A 14,676-nucleotide genomic window follows, 5' to 3' on the forward strand; every position below is an offset into this window, starting at 1 on the left:
TTTTGACACTAGCTTTATTGCTAACAAAGTTCACGAAGCGGGCAAAGAGGGGATATGACATATGATGTTGCCGCTTGTAGGATGCCCCAACTGACGGCCACTTTTCCTGCAGACCGAAGGGGAGCTTCTGTACAATTGGGTTGACTCCTCTCGCTGTATCGAGGAAAGAGAGGCCGGGTAGGTCCCCTTCAGCTTTAGCTGACTCTAGTTCCATTAAAAGATCACTCAACTTTGTTAGTTTAGAGTAATCTCGATTTGTTATTTTTGGAAAAGCGTCGATACGTTTGAACAGAGCATCTTCTATTACTTCTGGGGAGCCACAAGATTGTTCAAGTCTGTCCCATATCATAGCCAAGCCTGCTGATGGATGATTGATATGGATTGCTCTTATGTGCTCGACGTGTTCTGCTGACTCTTTGCCGAGCCACTTAAACAGGAGATCCATTTCCTCGCTTGGTGTCAGGTCCAAACCTCTGGTTGCACTCTGAAAAGAACGTTTCCAGGCTCTGTAGTTCTGAGGTCTGTTGTTGAATTGAAGTAAGCCTGTTGCCACAAGCTCACGACGAGCAAAGTATCTCATGAAGTCGCTAATGTTGGAGTTGTTATTATTGGTGTTTGAAGATGTGAGGTAGGATTGAAGAGCAGGATGACCTTTGTCGTTTTGAGGTCCAAGACCTTGCTCAGGAGTGGCATTGTGGTTGTCAAACCGAACATTGCGTGTGCTATCGACCTTTTCATCTTCATAGATGTAAGGCTGCTGTGAGGTGAGGCGAGTTGGTTGAGAAGCTGCATTGTGGCCATGTGTATGATGGGAAGCTATATTGGCTTGGGCTGGATAGAAGGCGTTGGCTTCAGATTTGATGGATGAAGCTGGAGTTTCGTAGTTAGGGCTTGTCCCTCTTTTTGTTACAACACCATCATCCAGCAGCTGAGCATCTGTGTTTTGTAATTCAGCTTGATCAATCACATATTGTTCTGTGCGTTGCGCAGCTTCCAAAGGACTGGAGTCCATATTTAACATGATATTATGTCTTTCACTATTTGCGTCTACCGCAGCTTCAAGGGCTTCAGCCTCAGCTACGTCTGCAGCTGTCTCTTTCTTGCAATTGAGCATTTCTATTGAGACTTCTAGCTTAGCTTTTACTAGCTTTAGGCTCATTTCCTCTTCGGCGTAGGACATGCGTGCCTTTGCTGCCTCTGCTCTCGCTCTTGCCTTTGCTGCAGCAGACCCCGTTGATGATACAGTTGAGTATGTAGCAGAACATGTAGCGCGGGACCGCGTCTTTAATGAAGTTGCTTTCTCGGACATGGCGTTGTCTGGTGACGTACCTCTGTTTAGACACCGCTGTGATGGTCATCCACTGGCTGCGTGTGATGACGTTGTTAGTAGCGTCTGTCAGCTGTCTGCGTTATCTTGCCCGCTAGAAAGCCATTGTTTTACTATGCTGCCCTCAGTATATGCGCTGTGATACACCTTGGCAGTTAGACAAACTCCTTCTTGACATCACGACTCTGAAGACAGTTGTCCGTTGTCCACAGGTTTATTGACGTAAGAAAGAGTAAAACTAAAAACACACAAAAGGCATAATGAATACAAATCAAATGCTTTCTCATTAACCTTACACATACACAATGTCAATATACTGATTCTTCAGTGACATACATTGCTTTGTTTTTAACCGCTACTTTTTATGTATTCACTGGTGGTTTCTGTAAACCACTGTATTTTAACACATCAACTATTTATTCATATTTACTTGTATTTATTCTGTCATATGAACTTTACCAACAGTCATAGCGGATTAATAGACTAAAAGACTTTGTGCATAAAACTTCCCAAAACTAAACATTGTCACAAAAATAATCATCTGCGATCATAAGTAACAATAAAACAAATCAATACATACCAATGATACCATCAAAAGGCATAAGATGCAGGCAGACTCAACTGGATTGGAAAACTACCGAAAACAGCAGTTCTGAGCCATATTCTCACTTATTCACTTCCTGATTATAGGTCACCTGACAAGTTACAGGACATTTCCTGTTTCAAAATAAAACAAGTTTCAAAATAAAACGTATAACATTCTGATTTAACAATTGTAACAAAACACCCACATTTTGGATGTTTCCACACAACACAAGATCTTTATTTAGAAAATATTAACTTAATTTTCTTTCTGTTTTTTTCAGTGCTTAGCAAATGTTTTGTTTTACCATGTCTTCACCACAGCTATCAAAAAGTTGAACAAGAATGCAGCACGGATCTTAAAAATGTAGAAATTCTTGGGGCAGATCAGACACGTCTTAGCAGTCAGTCAATTAAGCCAACCGCAGTCATTTAACATCCCACAAGGAAAGTATGTTCATAAAAGCCCTTTTTAAATGCACTTTAAAAAAGTGTTTTCTCTGGACACAAAGTTAATTTTTTCTGCGCTTCATGTGTCCAGAAAAACAAGAATTTGAGATGCTGTTTAGGACGACTGGAAGATAATCTCCTGCCAGAGGAGCATGAGCTCATCACTGAATCAGCAAAGCTATGATCCATAATAACCACATATTACAGCCAGACACTGTTGTGTTTGGACGCCTTTCTGTCGAGCCAATGCTCTCGTTTCCGCAGGGTAGCCTCTTCTCAGAGAAGCTTGTATCCTTCTAACCTCTTCTTTGTGTTCAGGCCCCCCTAGGCCTCCTCTTCCTCCTCTTCCTCCTCCACCCAGGTCAAGGATCTACTATATGCAAGAGATGGATAAAACAGTTCCGTGGGTGCGAGAGCCAAGTGGTTTGTCGGAGAGGTCGGCTGAAGAGGAGAAGAGAGGAGGAGAGGAGGGACGGCAGCCACGGCCAAACACAACAGATGTTCGGCTGTGGACGTTTGGTTTCAGCTGCAGTGGGGTGTGAAACCGAAAGGTCTCAGTGGGATTTACATGCAGCACTCCCCATCTCCTCCTCTTCCTCCTCTTCTTCCTCTTTCACTCTCCTCTTCCTCTCCTCTCCACTTCATTTGATTTCCTTTTCTTCCTCTTTGTCCTCCTCTCACCTCCTCATCTCTCACCTCCTCATCTCTCTTTTCTGTTCTTCCTTCTCTCTCGATCCTGTTCTCTCCTCTTCCTCTTTGTCCTCCCATCATCTCTACTCTTCCTCCTCTTCTCCCTTTCCTGTACTCTCCTCTCTTTCTTTCTTTCATTCTTTCTTTCTTTCTTTCTTCCTCCTCCTCCTCCATTTGTGGCTGCAGAAATGTGAAGTCGCTTGTATTTCCGATAATCTTATTTGTGGTGCAAAATCTTCTATCGTTGCTAAAACAACTATATTATTACATTTCTGGGTTGTAACTCGACTACAAATAGTTCATTAATTGTTTAGAGCAACAACAACAACAAAGAAAGAAAGTTTGAGACCAGCTCTCATTGAATTGAGGGTTTAAGTTATTTGGGGTTCAGAAATGCTCCCTCTGCCTGCAGCTAGCAAATGGAAATTATTATGTGTGATTGGAGGGTTTGGCTGCAGCAGAAATAGCCAGAGTGTCTCTGTGACTGACCCTCTGGACTACCACCGGCTCTCAGATGGAATTTGTGATACAGCCATCGGCCCTGGGGATTAAAAGGGCCTCTCTTTATCAGCCTGGATCGCTGTTAGGTTTCAATATTTTATTTGGCTGTATTTATCCCAAATGCAACGATGCCTTGCGTTCACGAAGATTCCCATCGTGCAGACAGTAACGTCGACATGCCAGAGGTCTGATAAGGTCTGAAAACAAGATAATTATCTCAGACTTGTTGTTTTCTTGTCATGCTTTCCATGCAGCCCTGCTCCTGACCTATACTTTCTCTCATTCTCCTCCCTCAACCTAATCTCTGTCTCCCCTCCCCCCTCATCTCCTCCCCCCTTTTTGCTTTGATGTTCCTTGTCAGCATCACTCGCCAGTGTCCCCCCTGCCCGCCCCCCCCTAACACCAGACACCCTTGTTAGCCCAGATTACAGGGCGCTGGAGGGAAGCAGCCACACAAAACAATACTTTTTCCACTGTTGTCAATACATGAAAATGGTGTTTTTATGTGTTAAAAGGGTTGGTTCACCCAAATGAAAATACAAAATTGCCTTGGAGATTGTCTTTTTTTGAGAAATCCATTTCTGAGATTTCTGCCGCCATGTCCAACACATCAACATCTCTTTACAAGAACAATGTCCAGTTTACTCTCTGGATGATCGGCCAAAACCTCTGAGAACGTTCTTCTCGTTCTACTGAAGAAATAGTTCCTTCAAACACTTTGACTTTGAGCAGGCGGTGTGTACAGCTGTGAAGAGAGAGTCACTAGTTGAGCGTGAAAAGGTCACATTCGGTAGCAAGTGAGACAGGAAATGATGTGAAAAGTTTACTGCTGATTCATCCGTCATCAACATGCAGGTACATCTGTCAAAAAAATAAACAAACAGCGGTCTCAGACAACGCAGACAACTTCTCTTGAAAGATAAAGAGTAGTGGCAATTTAAAACCAAGCGAAAGGGATACAACCCAAATCGTACGATATATAAATGGTGAAGAGATGCAGCTAAGTGGCATTCAGCTTAATGGGAGCAATGTTTGCAGTCATGTTCTTGTTACCTAAAAGTCCCGAAGTGTTTTCCTAATTAAGTCTCCCCCTGAAAGTTGTTTTGTTAATGAAATTCCACAGAAACCCTTTATTCCCCAAATCCCCTTGTAATAATCCAAAGACTTGTAAAAGAACAAGTGAGATTTCTTGAGCGGCTAGACCGCTGCCATGGAGCTTTATCCCCTTAAAACCTTGCACAAATCTCCTTATCTTCAACCAGCCCACACCCCACCTACATCTACACCGTCCACTCTACCCCAACACCCTAATCTTGACCCCAGCCCCTCCTCTCCGCTTTCTCCTGGCCGAGTCACTATAACGAATGCACCCCCATCCTGAAACCCAGCATGCCGCCGGGCCGTGATGGATGTGCACATCACAGCCGCGGTTTACAAAGCCTCTGTGAATACAGTGCAGCCACCCCAGACCCTGTCAGCTGAGTCCCCGCGCTGCAGCCCTCGACGCTGCACGCAGAGGGGCTCCTTGCTAGCAACAGCTCTTAAAACCTGATAGTAGAGATGGTGGAAAACCTCATCCATAAATGTCAACCCCCTTCCCTCTAGCCCCCACCGCTAACACCAACAGCAACCATGGAGCGTTTTAGTCCGCCCCAGCACTTTATGGGGGTCTAACATAGGAAAACTCTGGTGTGAAATTGAAGATGAATTGTCGTCACTTAAGAATGCGCAGCAGAGAGGTGGAGAGAGTGATTGCTTATTTTGTTTGTGCAATAAAATTCTTTTTTTTCTCCACTTTTTCTTCTGTAATGGTTTTGTTCATTCCTCCAGCAACAGGCCGTTAAATTGTAAATCAAACGGGGATCCTGAGGCAGTCCGACAACAAAGCCTCCATCAATAACCCCTCACCTCTGCACGAACTGGCCGAATATTACATTGACTATCTATTTCATCCCATTCTTAACTCTCCACAACCCAGAGCGGAGCACCCGGACAGTAACCTGAGCTCTGCCATGATATTGCAACTCCCCGGACAGGAGTTGTGTTTTTTTAGCTGTATGTGTGTGTGTGTGTGTGTGTGTGTGTGTGTGTGTGTGTGTGTGTGTGTGTGTGTACAGAGTAGGAAGTGGTGGATTGAGGAACAGCGTCAGACCCTAAGCCCCAAGATCAGCCACCTGTGTGTTATCAAGGGCAGCCTGATCATTCCCACTGGCCTTTATCTGCCCCCTTTGCCTCCACACACACACACACACGTACACTGCTGTTTGATCTTACGTCACTGGTTTACTCCTCAACACGACCCTGCACAAAATATCACCATAACTCAGCCCTGCAAACACACAGCAGATGATAAAACATGATTATCTTTTCAGTCAGTCTGCTTTTGTGATCTATTTCTATTGCTGGGTGTTATTATCAAAACGCAAATCAAATTATTGGACACTCATATCTCATGTGTGAATTTGAGGTTCAGAAACCTCCACCTCCTCCAGGCAGCAGAGAACATAAACCCACATCACTTCTGATGAAGGGGAATTTCTCTCAGTGTATAATTCAAACTTATAGAAAAAGCATGGGAGCAGGTGAAGACCTCCAGATGCAAACCAAAGAGAATGTGAGCCCACGCTGTAGTCTATAATTTCCTCATCAAGAAGAAAGACATTCTGTCACAAGAGCTGCTTCAATCCAAACCACATCTCAACAGGTAATTAGACATCAGCCGTTGCCTCTCTAACCGAACCTACAGCACGGCCTTTTTGGAGCCCCGAAACGCAGGAGCCAGCATGTCAACCGCACGCTGCACCCACAAACCACCTCAACACTTAATTTGGAATTTTTACTTGCTCCCTCCGACCTGTTTTTGCCATTTACTCCTGCAGACATTTCCAAAGGGGGAACTCCGTTGCCGAAACATAGGTAAACCTATCCAACAAGGGAGCCCATTCTTTTGAAGGATCACTAAATTTCTGCTGTAATTTAATTCCTGCATGCCTCCTGTCCCGTATCATGGCTGCGCGTCTCCGAGGTACAACACCACAGTAAATAATGGCCTGGGGCTGCACCTCTACTTGCCAGGCTGTTATTCCTTTACAGTAGAGAAATCATAAAGGGACTGCAGTCATAAATATACATCGTCCAACAGCTCTATAAATACTCCACAGATGGGAATTATGGCCGTGCAGAGGCGTCTGCATAAATTGAATACGGCAAAGGCGCCTTGAAATAGGATGCTTATTGTTATAGTGAAGTAACATTGCGCAGTAGGAAAGCTGGAACAATCGAGTTCGGAGTAGAAATAATTGATTTGGAGAAAACAGAGTTAGTGGACAAAGCAGAAGACACACTTGTTGAATTACTCTCAGGTAATCCTAAAGAGAGGTAAAGTGGAAACTTTGGGAGATAGTTGAAAGTGCAACGCTAACCCTTGACACTAATGAATGATGAATGCTAATCAATAAGTTACATTGGATGAATGTTAAATAAACATAAATGCTTCTCAATTTTGTTTGTATAGCCCCAAACCACAAATTTGTGCGATAAGGTTTTCCAATCTGATCACTATCTGACACCATCTATGCTAAAGTAGTTAATTCAGAAGGACAAACTCAACGAAAACCCTTTAAATAAGCAGATACAGACGGCTTTTGAGGACACAAGTTTAAAGAAATCAAGCAGTGAATGGACAAGAATAGGAGTCTGGGGCCATACTGAATGTACTTAATGCTATCATCAGCATGCTTACAATGGTAATGATAACATGCTGATGTTTAACAGAATGTGTACCATGTTAGCCATCTTAGTTTTGTGTTTTGTACGCTAACATTTGCAACACTGAACACAAAGCACAGCTGAGGTTGATGAGAATGCCATTCGTTGATGCAAGAATTTGGTCATAAACCAAAGAACATGAGATGAAAAGTCGAGGGATCACCAAAGTTATTATCCTGAGGGGAACATGAACATCTGTGCAAAATGTCATTGCAATCCATCAAATAGTTGTTGAGATATTTTATATTTTACCAAAGCGGACTGACCGATTGACCAAACCTCCCCTATGGAGCAATGTCTTTCCTTTCACATATTCTTCCTGTATCTTTTAATAAATTGACAGAAGCAAAGATAATGAAAACATGTCCCTGATTTTTCCTTATATAGTGTTATGCAAAAAAAGAAGAGACATCTTCGAGTTTTGAAAAACGTTGGTGTTCGTTGTAGTTGAGAAACTATTTATTCAAACTGAACTCTCCTCCTGGTTTGCAGACTTGACTTTGCTCACTTCTGATTTTGTGACGATTCAAACAAATCCTGCATTTCGGTCTCAGTTCCACATCACATCCTCGGACCCCACCCTGGTAATCCGACACCACTTCCCCTCTTCAGGAGTGAAAGCAGGAATGAAATCTATCGTTTCCAGATCAGTGGAGGAGGGAAAGTGCGAGGAGGGGAGGGCGGGTTAGCGGGAGGAATAGCGTGACCTTCTTTGATCCCCTCTGAAGGTCTTCCTCATTCCCACCCTCCCTCCGCCCGCCTCCTCCACCTCTCACATGCTTGGTGTGCCCTGCTAAGCACCTGTCTGCAGGTATGAAATTAGAGAAAAAAAAAATTCAGGGTATTTGCCTGCACACAATGTCTCCTCTGGTCTCACCTGCCTGTCCTCATCCTCGCCTTCCCTTATCTCGCCGTCCTTATCTGCTTTCACCACATCTGTCAGCATCCATAACTCAAACTAACTTACAGACTTGAAGTGGCGCAAAATGGAGGCAATGATGATTACAATCAGACAAGAGGATCTACAATTCAGAGGTGCTTGAAACCAAACACACTCCCTCTTTCTTCTTTTCCTTGGAAATAAATAATAACCTTCTCTCCTGAAAACCAGTCAGTTGTTCACGCTCAATAAAACATTTTCTTCAGCTCCTTATCACCTGCTTAGTACGAAGAAAATCCAGAGGATGGTGAGGATTTGTTTTGCGTTGACTCGCTCAAATGGTCAACGGAAGAACAGAAGAAGCTGCAGGCCAAATTTGAAAATAAATTGGATCAGTGGGATTCGGACTGAAGCTCCCGGAGCCAAACATGTCTGTGTTAGTATCAAAATTGAAGCCTTGCCAGTGTTTAGACAAATCTAAACATATCAAGGTTTATTTAACCTTTGCTGGAAATGTTGTTTGATCGATTGTTCAATAACTTTTTGTTGGAATTGATGTGTATTGAAGATTATGCTTGTCCACTCATACTCCTAGAATAATTTAACTCTGATGTGGATTCTACCACACTTCCCAGGACTGTCCTTCAGCACTTTATTGCAAGGTTCATAGGGTCTCTCTTGCATAAATGCACTACGTGCTTGTGTAATACCATGAACGGTGTCAAAATGCTCCTCATGCGCCAACGTGGACAACGGTTCACGCTAACGCCACAAGCTGCACAGCTCGACAAACTCTCATTCACAGAATTATACAGGAAATTAAATAAAATGTAAAAATGTAAAAATATCAATACATTAACTTTAGCTTAAAGTCACATAAACGTAACCTGTGCCAACCTCATGTGAGTATCAAAATTGCTAATAACTAATTAATAAATAATTAAACTAATGCATCAGTGACGTAATGGTGGAAATAGTACGCAATTCATAAACTATCGGTTTCATATTAAGCTTTCAGTCAATTCCGTCATTACAAAAAAAATCTCACCTACTGTATTAGCTTGCTAATTAGCTTGTTCAGTAATTTCGGACGCAGCCTCTCGCTCTTGCTCTCCTTTTACAGTCGTCCATGGATCTGACAGATTAGTTGAAACTGGATGCCTGATCTTAACATGGAAGAAGCTTTACTATGTATGAATACAATGTTATATTTGAGCTATACTTTGTCATTTTTTTTGTATGTTGCTGTTTTTGTTTGTAGGTTGTATTTAAGACCCACGGCGAGAAAAGAGACCCGCCAGAAAGCCACAGTTTAATTCAAGAGCGGGGTGAGAGTGACACAAAACAGCAAAGCTGTCACCATATAACTCCCCAAAAAATAGGTGATAATTTTCTGTGGGTTCTTCTTTACGAGTGACTCCTTCCACAAAAGCACACAGTCATTTAAACCAACGTCCATATAAAAATATTCATTAGCGCTGCTTTAATGAAACACTCACAATGTTGATTTATTTCTTCAATTCCTCACCTTTTTTTTTTTTTTTTGATGACGACGAGCTCAATGAACACTGATGATTTAGGGACAGACAACTTTGAGGGAGGCTTCCCAACAGACCACCATCGTAGGTAGTGAAACTGCCCCCGGAGGTGCTATCTGTGGTCGGGATCAGCTCTCACCTCAGCCGGCCCTCCTCATGTCTCTCTCTAATCTCCCATACTGGGACCAGCAGAGACCTCCACTGGAATGTGACAAGTCATGAGTCCGCCACTGCTGCATCCCTCCCTCCTGCTCTGTTTCCCTCCCTCCTTCATGCACGGACTGTGGAGCTATAAACCGGAGGATATGAGACACAATAGTAGCTGACCTGGGTCACTTGAATTACTCAAGGTGTGCTTGATTTACCACACAGGGTACAACTGGAAAAGTCTGTGTGCCAGGCAAGATAAATCAAGAAAACGTCACATGCTATAAATCGAAACACATGTTCAATGCAGGAATATGCCCATTTTTGATCATCAAAAATGTGCTGCACACATTACATAACGCTCTGCTATTTCATGGGAGGTGATGAATACGAGTTACATCCCTCATAAATCATCAGCGACAGTGGGTGGGTTGTGTCAGCATCGAAAGTTAGGCTGTAAAAATGTCTCGCCCGGCCTGTGGATTTAATCCAACATGACTTTTGCATGTCGGGATCCCATTTGCAGGCCGGGACCAAATCTCTTCTGCCGGCTGAGGTCGAGTAAAATAATATGTGGGCAGATTTGGGGAGGGAACTGATACGGATCCAAATGGCGGATGACAGCGGCAACCGAGCTCAGCGCTAATGTGTGTGTTTGTGCATGTGTCCAAGTCCGAGAGAGATGTGTGTTTGTTCAAGTGTTTCCTTTACACGTGTCCGTGTGCGCATGCCCGCACATTCGCTGTAGCTGCAGCAGGAGATCCATCATCTGGGTCAGATTACAAAGCAGTGGGGATCCTCGGCCAATTCCGGCTGACGGATGAAAAGAAGACCTAAGATGGCAGCTATGTCAATAACAGGCGCGGCCTCCGCTGACATCTGCCAGCCTCAAACCCTCACCCTCTCACCCCATTAGCTCCATTTTGTACGCTATACCAACCAGATGTGACTCCTGCCAACATCTGTCACAACCGTGACCCCTCACCCTCACCGGGGTTTAGTTCGGTCCAATTTTTATTCCCCGATTTAGATGAGTTGGGTTTTAAAAAGATTGCCAATTTAGCTGTAATAGATGGGTATATTTAACCACTCATACCGTACTCATATAATCATTCTTCACCTTCACAGTCGCCTGCCAAACAAGTCACTAAAATAGCGAATCGCACAGTAAATTCTCATAAGCTTGGACACGCTTCATCAAAAGTGTTCATGAAAAGCACACAACTTGACTTGATTTTCCTTTTTTTGGTGTGGGACGATGACATTGCAAAGTGTGGGTGCGAAGCAGCATAAATCAAGAAAACCTCACCAAGCATAAATTGAAACACATGTTCAATGCAGACACGGGCTCGTTTAAACATTAAACTAACAAGAAACACTTGTATTCAGTTACAGAGCGCTGCACACATGATAATGTATCTGAGCTATTTCACAGGGGCTTAATGCAACTTGAGATATGATGATTATATGGTGAAGAACATCAACATTGGAGGCTCTGCAGAGAACGTTTAGAAGACGGGTGGTCACTCTTTTTTTTTTTAGGTAGCACATTCTTGAACAAGAGGAGGCTTTTGCTATCTAAAATCTCTCTTTCAACTGAGAAGATACGAGTAAAGCCAGAGATATGTCACATGCCGTGATATGATCCAACTCTTAAGAAGTAAAGATAGTGAAAGAACAAGTGAGGTGTGAAGATTCCACCTCCTCGTCCTCGCTATACAGCATTAGATGCTGTATAGAAGGAGAATATTTCAGGACTGAACAGCCAAAGATTTGTGCCGCCCATACTGAACATGCATGCAACAGTGCTGTAGTGTACATATATCTTTAAAACGTGCCAATTTTAAAAGTTGGTAACTTGATAATTTGATTTGACCGACTCTAAGCGCCAAACATCTTCTACTGTTGATCAAAGTAATGAACTCCTCTCAGGTTGCCAGGCTCCCTGTTTATTTAGTGGTCACTAAACTAATATTAGTTTTAGTTTTTTTCATTCCTTTTTATTTACATTGAAAATGGAATGTCAACATGTTTGTGTGTGTGCTCATCTGGCTTTACAAGAACAAATTACACCATGTGGCATTTGATTAAAAAAACTGAAGCAACAAAAAGTTGCTCAAAAGAAACGGCAACCCACATGTTTTAGAACACACACAACACGTGTAGCTTCTGCCAACACTGTTGTTGTATGTTGAATGCTGAATATGCTAAATCAATGTTATTTGCATGGAAACATTTTTAAGATATAAAGACAAAAAAACATAACTGGAACATGACTAAAACAGAAAAGTAGTGTTCTAACATTACGGCTGCCAGATTGAGAGGTGACAAGTCAAACAAAAAATGTGTCCCAAATAGGTAATGAAAAGAAAGAGTACTCATAATGTCAAGATATTGGTGTTATAGAAACAACGAGGAGCCATATTTTGTTGAAGCGATACCCTGCACCCTGCGGACACAGGCCCTAATATGACCCCACCCTGTAGTGTGTCTTCATGTGTTTTTGAGGGAGTGTCTTTGAAGGGAGGGCTGGAGGGAGGGGCTTACTTCTGCCTCACCTAGTTTAAATATAAAAAATACCTTCACCCTTATCTGAGCCCCATACACAACATTTTGGCATGTGGGGAAATGTGAATACGGGAGGGGTTTTGATCGCACGGCAGTTCAACAGTTCAAGTGTTTTTTTTCTGTCGACATGCAAAAAAAAAAGTGCAAAAACATTTTGATACATTTCATTTCACTAAATGGAGACGGAAACTTTTCAGAATTGGAGTGACAGTGAAGCAGTTGTGGCAACCTGCAGCCTGGGAATAAATACGCCTCTGGCTGATTCACATCTGTTTGCGATCAGTGCTTCTGAATTTTTGCTCAACTTTTCCTCGAGCGTGAATATCTGCCAGAGACGCTCCATCTGGCTCACACTGTCAGTGTCATGAGACACTTTGCTCCAACATTCAGACACTTAACCAGCCTATCTGTGTCTCTGCTGCCTGTGTTGCTCTGAATCACTGTTGTGTGTGTGGGTGAACTGTCCTTTATCCGTGCACACGTCTGAATGCATGCCTGTGTATTTCGTTCTACAACATAAAGACGTCAATAACCGGGAATATTGGAGATGAACCTCTGAGGAATCCAGTGAGCTGGTCAGTTATGTCGACTGGGACCTCTGAATGTATTTGGTGACAGATCAGTGTGTAAAACCAGCACACAGCTCTCACAGCTGCTCCACATGCCAACCTCTGGAGCCTCACTGGTGGATACTTGTGTGGGCGATTGTTTGTCAAAGCAGCACAGTAGCACAAAGAAACACTCAAACTGGCTTCTGTCAGCAGCTGCATGACTGACTGCTTTATTATCCTCTTATTGTCCGTAAGTGTTACAACGTTAGCTCATCATCTGTGGCAAAACACTTGAAATACAGACCCGACTGTTTGGCTGACTCTAGTTGTTCAGTCTGATTTAAATGACGATCAAGGTTTGTCTTTGCTTTAGTTCTTAGACAACTCTGAGCCAAAGACTGCACACAAATATCTAATATGTCATAACAACTCACTCCAATTGACTTAATTTAAAGTCTGTAAAGGTGGGTTTTCTGCAGGGAAATGTCTTAGTTCACTCTTTTGATGTATTGCAGAAAGATTGAAAAAAGCTATATATAGCATAATGTCTCGAGAGGTGGACGTCAATTCATACATGCTGCTGAGAAAATAATACAGAGCTCTTCATCAAATTAAAACAGTACATAAGGGGGAACTCAGGCTCCTGATAATCGGGATGTTTTATCATAGTTTGGGCTCTGAGAAGGCAGCAACCTTTTAAGAAACACGAGCATTCAGACGTTCAGCCCAAGTAACGATGGCAGACATGATGGCATTCCTCCTCTCACTTGCACTGTAACGTGTTTGGACATCTGCAGCAGGGTGGGATTACTACATCAGTCTCAAACACGGTGCCTATCTTTTCATCAGCACATTGAGGAAACATCAAAACATCCCAGATTCTCAGACCTCTCCTGATTACAACACCCAGCACTGTCAACAAAGTCCCTGCGTGATCTAAACTGTTCAGCAAACCAGTGAACCTCTGGTTAGGTTTTTTCAGCAGAGTGACATTTTATGGACAAAGGGTGAAGAATAATGTGCAAATGATGTGGGTGTCTTTCTTTCTCTGACTGTATGTTTGGAGTTATGCATCTTGCAGATAAGAGGCAGGGATGTGAATGTGTGATGATTAAAGAGCAGAGTCCTATCTACAGCAGGCTTAGCGTGTGTGAGGCGGTGTGTCGGGAAGGCGAGCGAGTATCCTGTTTGTTAACCACACACACACACGCGCACACACACACACACACACACACACACACACACACACACACACACACACACACACACACACACACACAGACAAGCTGAACCGCCATCCAACAGCAGAGGAAACAGAAGGCAGGTTGTAATGTAGGATGTGATTATTTTCAAAGTTAGAAGAAGAGAGGAACAGGAATGCAAGTGAGAAAGTTTCATCAGAAATAAATAATTGTGATGTATTTGTTTGATGCACATGGACTTTCAGCCACTGGAGGCGCCATCTGCTCGTAGAGTGACCAGAAACCGCCTCGATCCAAACAACCAGACCACAAAATGACCACCATGAATAAACCCAGTCTAAAGTTCCGTGGGAGTGTGCAGTCCATGTGTGTGTATACGTGATTATTCAAGTGTGTGTGTTGATGTGTAGGATATGTGCCCAACCAAACACACACCACACACTCACAGCCCACCGTGGATGATAGCTTGCGC

The sequence above is a fragment of the Taurulus bubalis genome (genome assembly GCF_910589615.1).
Source record: "Taurulus bubalis genome assembly, chromosome: 5".
In the NCBI taxonomy this organism is placed as follows: domain Eukaryota; kingdom Metazoa; phylum Chordata; class Actinopteri; order Perciformes; family Cottidae; genus Taurulus; species Taurulus bubalis.